The sequence below is a fragment of the Cicer arietinum genome, chromosome 1 (assembly GCF_000331145.2).
Source record: "Cicer arietinum cultivar CDC Frontier isolate Library 1 chromosome 1, Cicar.CDCFrontier_v2.0, whole genome shotgun sequence".
In the NCBI taxonomy this organism is placed as follows: Eukaryota; Viridiplantae; Streptophyta; class Magnoliopsida; order Fabales; family Fabaceae; genus Cicer; species Cicer arietinum.
Window position 1 is genome coordinate 23,453,374 of NC_021160.2, and position 9,349 is coordinate 23,462,722.

Genomic DNA, 9,349 nt, shown 5'->3' on the forward strand with positions numbered 1-9,349 from the left:
TAAACCAACATACAATTGTCTTTTAGAGAGATTGGGGATTCATGTTGTTAGAGTGGTGACATTCACTATCCATCGACGAAGATATGATGATTTGGTAATACTAAGTTTATAGTGAACAATAAGCTGGTAATAATAAGTTTCTAGTGAACAATAAGCTGGTAATAATATCTAGGAAGAAGATATGATAGTAAGTCATCTATCTTTTATGGGCTACATCGAAGACATGGAGGAAGCCATAGAGACTTCTTTTCAAGCATTAAAAATTGCAAATTTTGTCTTCATGGGTGAAGGATCTCGCTTAATGAAACCAAAATCATCTATCACGTCATTGAAATATACTAAAACCATGTTGGAAAGAGGTATTTTTGTTGAATTGGGGAAATTATTAGAAATACCATAAAACAATGATAGGTACAGGTTAGGATATATACCTACCAAAACTGATAAGGAAAGGATTGTGAGAGAAAAAAAGGAAAAGCATAACAAGTCTAGAAAATCAGGCATCGAATACATAAAATATTCCTATTTGCCACATTCGTCAAGCCTTTCAAAATGCCATAATAATATATGTTGATCAAGTGGTTGTTGCAGAAAAGATCATGTTGATGATGATACCCTCGAGCTAGTGTACCATTGTCCTCCAAACACAAGTCTAAACAATTGGAAGATCATCGAGTTCCCCATGTTTGTTAATTCATTTTTAAAGTGATTATGTATTTCAACTCCTTTTGCTCTGCTCAAGGCTATAACAATAACTAATCATGGCGCATGTATTTCAATTCTGTACATATTTTCAATAAATGCATTTTTTAATTCTACAACTATTTCCTTTGTTTTTCTCTAAATGGAAACCTTTATTCATATTTTTCTTCTTGTTCTTAATTTAAACAATGCAGAGTCGAAAATGAATATGTTAAAAATAGCAGCGCTAGAACCCATTCTTATAATTTTAAACACCCAATTAATCACGTTTATAAGGATTGTGAAGACGATTGTGAGCCTCCCCCAGAATTAGAAAGAATAACTAAACAAGAAGCTAAGATAATCAAACCTTATCAGGAACTTGTTGAGGTGATCAATTTGGGGACTTAATTTGATAAAATAAAAAATAAAATAAAAAACAAGAAATTAAAATTGGTATTTCTATGAAAGAAAATGAATGAGAAAAATTGATTAAACTTGTATTCGACTATGTGGATGTATTTACATGGTCACATCAGGATATGTCTGGGCTAGATATTAACATAGTTGAACACAAGCTACTACTCAAGTTTGAATATGCTCCAATTAAACAAAAACTGAGGAGAATGAGGCCTAGTATGTCACTTAAAACTAGAGGAGATGTCATCAAGTTATTTGATGTTGTTTTCCTAGCATTAGCAAAATATCCTCAATGGGTTGCTAATGTTGTCCCAGTTCCATAAAAAAGATGGAAATGTTCGAATGTGCGTTGATTATCATGATTTAAATAAAGTCAATCCTAAAGACGATTTCTCTTTGCCTCATATTGATGTCCTAGTGGATAACACAGCTCGATATTCTCTTTTCTCCTTCATGAACGGTTTCTCAAGGTACAACCAAATCAAGATGGATCCCGAAGATATGGAGAAAACTACATTCATTACACAATGGAGAACTTTTTGGACAATTCAAATTGGTCATGTTCTCATAGATCCCTTCAACTCAACCCGAGACACATACACGCGACAGTCGAGGTAAAAGTGTGTTGCATGGTAGCTCCCGACATTTGAAGTGCTACCTCCAAGTCACATAGGAATTCCCCGCCGGAATACCTCCAAGGTCTAACAGTCTTGCCTTAAGGCTCAACAGTAGACCGCCACGATCAGGCTCATTCAATTATACTTCCCCGGAATCACTAGGCTTGTCAGACCCTACCTATATGATGACAAAATAATCTCCACTTCACAAATTCTCAATATTTATTTTCTCCCCTCGTTAGCTTAGACTACTCCATTAAGAGCATCATCTTTATAAATCATCAATATTTCATCAATTATGGGGTACTTCAATATTCTCATCACAATTTTATAACATCATTACTCATACATAATCATAATCATCATATAAACTCATCACAATTTTATAACATCACTAATCATACATAATCATAATCATCATATAAACTCATCATAATTTTATAACATCACTATCATCGATCAAAAATCATCATTATCATCTCGCATACATATATCATACCATGCATTCATATTTTATTATCACATCACATAAATCCGTCTAATCAAATTCGTTTGAAATCAAATATCACAATAATATCAAATATCACGCATTTAACGAAATTAAATCAATCAACACCTTATAAATATTTCTATTCCATAATTTTAATCTCAGAATTTCCATATTTTCACATTAATCAATTTACCACTCAAAGGGTTACTACTGTATGTAGCGAGCCCCGGATGAATATTTGGGAAATACGGTTTTCCCATTCATCTCACATTATATTATACTCATGAATTCAAATGTTCTCTCACCCCTTACCTTATTTTGACGCTTTCTCAAAACACAGAAATCAATGAAAATTTTCAACAGTAACTGTAGATCGACAACGTACAGCGAGCGAATCCGAATAAACGACGAGTTCACAAAATCGTTGAGACGTGACTGATAAATTATGTGAAGCCTAAAAATAAGTGTTAAATAATTAATAATAATTTTAGGAACAAAATTAGATCAAAATGATGAGAAAAAATTGCAGAAAAAGTCTCACCGACTTGTCGTAGTGCCGGAAGGGTCAAACGTCAACTTCACCAAAAAAAAAATACAAATGAGTAGTGCTTCTTGAAGGTTTCGATGAGAGGAATCCAAAAACGAAACCAGTTTTTTGAGACAACAATTGTGGTGATCGGAATCGGCCAAAAACAGCTCTCCCAAAGAAAGAAACGCATTTGTTTCTGATTAAACGGAGCCACAGTCGTTAAAAGTGATGCCAAAAATGGATTCAGTGGTCGATTTGTGGTGAACAACCAATGAACTAATATCAAACTAAATACCCTCAAGATTCAAACTTAGTATCCAAAGATATAATCAACATGCATAAGACATTCACTAGTCATTTAAGCACAATATATCAAAAATCAAATAACTTAGCAAGATAGACTAACATGATACAACAAATCAATTAAACACATCACGGTCAACAACTCAAATATGAAGAAAATATAATGATCAATCATTATCGTTTATAGATAAAACTAAGAATGTAAATTTAGTCAATAATAACTTACTACATTTAGTTGAATCAATTAACACATATATCATATACGTTTTCAAATTCAACTAACTTCTCAAACAATATTCTACTAGTTTTACTCTCTTAAAAATGTTTAAATTCTAACAACAATTACTCTACAGATTTCCCAAAAGATAGACATATAGAGAAACATTTAAAATATTTCACACCTTCAAGAATTACAAACAAAACACATATAACAACTCAATGACATGCAATCACTTAAGTCTTTTTTTTTTCTTTTTAAAATAAAAGTAATGTGTATAATCATAGTGAAATAGAATAAATATTTTCACATATGGTTTCAAACACACTCAAAGTATAACTTAATTTCAAAGTCTTATACACACATTTTATTTATAGAACTCTTACAATAGTTCTAGGTCGTTATAAAATGAGAAAATATAGAAAAATAAGATACCAACACAATGCATTTATTCATTTTAAGCAAGTTACTTAAAATATCAAAAGTACTTAATTGATAATTTAAGTACACACCTCCAACCTAATTTTCACGTCATATAAACAATTATCAACATTCAACATTACTCACCATCACTCAAAATTGTATAAGAGATTAATATGATTTTTACTATTTCAAAAATAAAATTAACAAGTTTTTCTAACAATACTAATGAGTTATTGTTGCCTCTTTTATCGACGGTGAGTCATCGGGGTAGTTAATCCTTCTTACTCATGTAGTCAACAACTTAAGGTAACCATAATGTGATCATTCAAATTCAAACCAGGTAATTAAAAGTATTTTTAACATGGTTCAAGAGTGCGAAGGCGGCGCCACAACTCATACTCCTTACTTCAAGTTAAAAACTCACTTAATTACACATTCCTAGTAATTTATTTGTAATTTATAACTAGTTACAACAACCAAAAGAAATGACACTTGTATCAATATGAATCACCAATCAAAATAAAGAAATATATAATTATTTCACTTTTAAAGACACTCAACTACTCTAAACACAATTCACAAATTCTCAACACTTAGAACGCTTGAAACACAAACATTTTCACATTCACCTAATCACATATACATGCATATAACTAATTCAATAATTGGCATCATTATGTAGAATATTCTCATAGCAAACCAACAACTACATATTTATCACAATTAAATTATTAATTAACTTTTTTTTTAATCAATCTTTATTGTTTAACAAAAATTGAAACAAAGATTTTTCAATTAGCAGATAAAGTAAGCAACTATTTTTACTCGAAGTTAATATAACAATCATAAACCAAAATAAATGTCGTAGTACATAAATCATTTTAGTGGTTAATCAACACTCTAAAATTTGATTTCAAACACTTAAATTATTTTAAAAGGATCACTAATCTTTTAATACCATAAAGTAATTTTTCTTTAGAATACAATACTTTTCCTTGGATTATTTCTAAATAAATCATACAATTTCTTTTTAAACTATTTTTAGAATCAATAAGATCACTAAAATTTCACCAATACCCTAACCATCAAAAATACCCCTCAAAATATTTAAGCACTCTTAAAACCATATTTTTCGACCTATATTTTGAAATAAAGTCAAATCATGTATATAAAAATAGATACAAAATTTTCTAACACACCAAAACTTCTAAAATAGTTATATATATTTTTCTTCTTATTTTTTGAAAGCTATTTTTACAACAAATCTTCTAGATTTTCTTAAAAACCCACACATAGTAAAACTTGGCATAAATTAATTTTCTCTTGTGTGGCTAATCTAAATTTTAAATAAATTCATCATAAATATATATTATTATTATTTTTAAAGAATCCACACAAATCCAACACAATTTTTTTCTCCGAAATAAGTCAACAATGATTCAAACATAAAATATTTCCTTTTATAAAATAAATCAACTTTAATTCCTTCACAATTTTCTTTCTTTCTAAAAGTCTAACTTTAAAAATTCAACAAACCTTAAATATTGAAGAATTACTATTGCTAACATAATGAATTTTATACTATTTCAAAATCATGGCGAATGTCCTAAATTGATTTCAAAAGAAATATAAAAATATTAATCATTCAGGTACAACCATTAATACTTTCAAGTGATTTAAAATTAAAATTCAAACTTCAAAAACAATATTTTTTCCTTCTCTTTTTCAATTAGTAGACATTTTATCATTTGAATTTTTTTTTTTTTACCATTATAAATCACTACTGAGTTATTAAAATCTAAAACTCTAACGTCAAATTAAACTCTAATGAGTTCATGATATCTAAATCAATCATTCTAAACAAATATTTCCTAAAAAATGACATATAGTAAAATATGGTGTAAATTTTCATGTATTTAAATATTACATAAAATAGTAGTATATAATTATTGTTATTTTATAAATGAACAAAAATTCAACTCAATTTAATTTCTTTAAAATAACTAAGAGTAATTCAACCAAAAGTTATTTGCATTTTACAAAATAACTCAACATTAATTCCTTCAAATGTCTTTTTTTTTATAAAAAAAAAAAAAAATCTAAGGTCTAGCAACCTCTAATATTCAAGAATTAATATTATTAATAATATGAATTTACTAATATTTCACAACTACTACTAACATTCTAATTTGATTTCATTAGCAAAATCAAAATTTTAATAATGACCTTAAAGGCAAGGTCTATCATCGGTAATTAGTATTAAGTCAATTAAATTAACAATCTCAAAGATATAGCTAGTCAATTAAAAAAAATTATTAATATCTATCCACCGTAACAAATAGCAAATAATCAAATGTAGAAACACAAGCCACAAGTCCAATCAAAAGTTAATTAACTTAATCATGACAACAATTCAAATTAACTCAAGTCTTAACAAATACACAATACAACAAGAACAAGCAAACAATTAACAGTTAACAATTATCTTCAAAAATAAGAGAATCCACAACAAAACAAGAATAAGCAAGTACTTAATAATTAACGATAATCTTTCACGAATCATGTATTGCAATAGAAAAATGCATACCACTTCACACAAGTATAATAGGTAAGCATTTCAACACTTAAATTGGAGCACAAGTCAAAACAATTGACTCGAGGTTGACAATTCTAACTCACATATAACTCACTCGGTCTAATTGGACAGACTTGTTCTGCTATCACTAATGTGACATCCTAAACCCAAAATGACATATATAATAATTTATACTTTTTTGAGTAAAATTCGCAGCGGATAAAGAAAATTTATTTACAAGGAAATAAAAACTTTTGTAACTAATATAAGATATCACGTTTCTCAAAGTACATATGGAACAATTCAAACTTTATTACTCAATTAAAACAATTTAATCTCAACGAACTTAATTTAACTATACATTTTTATTTTTATTCCAAAAACATACTAGTACTAGGGTTTTCATATAAAAAGTCATTTGTAATTACATAACTAAAATATAAATTACAACTCTAAATTCTCAGTATCACCTATAAGAGCGAGGTTTCTCCCAAATTTGAACTTCAAGACTCATTAACCTGCAATAACTGCGATTTTGCAAACGCATGGCCAAGCCAGTCAAACACAAACAACAAATGAGGTGAGTTTTGAAATCATGTTAATAGTATAATATAAGTAAGCAGAACACGCAAACAATCATAATACATTGTCTCATAACACAAATATTCTTCAAGGAAAAACATCACATTACAAAGTTAAAACAACTCAAGTAAAATCAATGCATTTCACTATAACGTTAAATCATCTAAGAGAAATTATTATCACACACGATACCTATTAATCACAACAAAACAATCACAAGAAAATACAATGCAATGCATGAACTTATATTCTACTTCACAATGTGGTATCATTCTAACTCTGAAGTACTTGGTTAAGAGGCTTGATACTATGCCACCCTCCCGGTGGACGGACAATTCAAATTGGTCATGTCCTCATAGATCCCCTCAACTCAACCCGAGACACATATATGCGACAGTTGAGGTAAAAGTGTGTTGCATGGTAGCTCCCGACATTTGGAGTGCTACCTCCAAGTCACATAGAAATTCCCCGCCCAAATACCTCCAAGGTCTAACAGTCTTGCCTTAAGGCTCAATAGTAGACCGCCACGATCAGACTCATTCAGTTGTACTTCCCCGAAATCACTAGGCTTGTCAGACTCTACCTATATGATGACAAAATAATCTCCACTTCACAAATTCTCAATATTTATTTTCTCCCCTCGTTAGCTTAGACTACTCCATTAAGAGCATCATCTTTATAATTCATCACTATTTCATCAATTATGGGGTACTTCAATATTCTCATCACAATTTTATAACATCATTAATCATACATAATCATAATCATCATATAAACTCATCACAATTTTATAACATCACTAATCATACATAATCATAATCATCATATAAACTCATCACAATTTTATAACATCACTATCATCAATCAAAAATCATCATTATCATTCTGCATACATATATCATTCCATGCATCCATATTTTATTATCACATAAATTCGTTTAATCAAACATATGCATCAAATTCGTTTGAAATCAAATATCACAATAACATCAAATACCACGCATTTAACAAAATTAAATCAATCAACACCTTATAAATATTTCTATTCCATATTTTTAATCTCACAATTTCCATATTTTCACATTAATCAGTTTATCACTCAAAGGGTTATTCACTACGCCAGAAATGACATTTAACAGCGCCCATTTTACAGCACTTTCTAAATACAAGCGCTGTTGTAATTATATTTTAAAAATAACGGAACCTATTACAGCGCTTTTTATGTAAAGCGCTGTAAAACAAACGCTGTAGTAGGTCATATAACGTTTGCGCATCACGTTATAAGGATTTTACAGCGCTTGTCAAAAAAGCGCTGTAAACGGAAGCGCTTTCGCGAATCAGTTACAGCGCTTTTTTCACAAGCGCTGTAAAACACATGCGCTTTCATTGAATTTAACTACCTATTATAGCGCTTTTTTCACAAGCGCTGTAAAACACATGCGCTTTCATTGAATTTAACTACCTATTATAGCGCTTTTTTCACAAGCGCTGTAAAATACATGCGCTTTCATTGAATTTAACTACTTATTACATCGCTTTTTTCACAAGCGCTGTAAAACACATGCGCTTTCATTGAATTTAACTACCTATTATAGCGCTTTTTTCACAAGCGTTGTAAAATACATCTTTCAAATAATTATATACGTTGGAAACCCTCATATCCTCTACATCTTTCAAATAATTATATACGTTGGGAACCCTAATATCCTCTACGTACTGTGCGGCCATCTACGTTGTCTAAGGTATTTTTTACACATGATCTGTTATGTTTTGAAATTGTCAAAAATTGTCAAAAACTCATACCACATGATCTGTTCTGTTTTGAAATTGTCAAAAACTCATACCACATGATCTGTTCTGTTTTGAAATTTTTAGTTGATATTGGTTTCTTTTTGAAACTTGTTGATATGTTTTGAAAGCTTATTATTTTTGTTACTGCATTTATATAGGTGGTATAATATGGATAGGAAATGGATTTCAGCCAATCGATTGTCAAAAGAGTATGAAATTGGAGTGAAGGAGTTTGTTGAGTTTGCAGTGAAGAATGCAAAAGATCCAAATAGAGTAGTTTGTCCTTGTTTAAAATGTTGTTTTGGAAAACGTGTTAGAGAAGATGAATTAGAAGGACATCTAGTATGTAATGGAATTGATCAAAGCTACACATGTTGGATAAGACATGGTGAGAAAAAAAAAAAGGAAACATTAATTTTGAGAATAGTTCTACATATGCTTCAACTGATTTCGATACAGATACATATGAGCCGGACCGAGTTGATGAGATTGCAAAAGCAGTTGAAGAAGATCTTCGAGATTGTCCTAAAATGTTTGAAAGTTTGTTGAGTGATGCAGAGAAAGAATTATATAATGGTTGTACTAAATTCACAAGACTGTCAGCGATATTAAAGTTGTACAACTTAAAAGCGAGTAATGGATGGTCTGATAAAAGCTTTACAGAATTATTAACACTCATAAAAGATATGTTGCCAGATGATAATGAACTTCCCAGTCGAAC

General features: G+C 29.8%; 1 long non-coding RNA gene across 1 annotated transcript; it reads left to right on the forward strand.

Annotated features, from left to right (window-relative positions):
• The first annotated feature begins 7,998 nt into the window (after positions 1-7,998).
• LOC140919220 (uncharacterized) lies at positions 7,999-9,058 on the forward strand. Its single transcript, XR_012161782.1, has 2 exons — positions 7,999-8,579; positions 8,787-9,058. It is a non-coding gene; the product is annotated as an uncharacterized lncRNA (long non-coding RNA).
• The last annotated feature ends 291 nt before the right edge of the window (positions 9,059-9,349 follow it).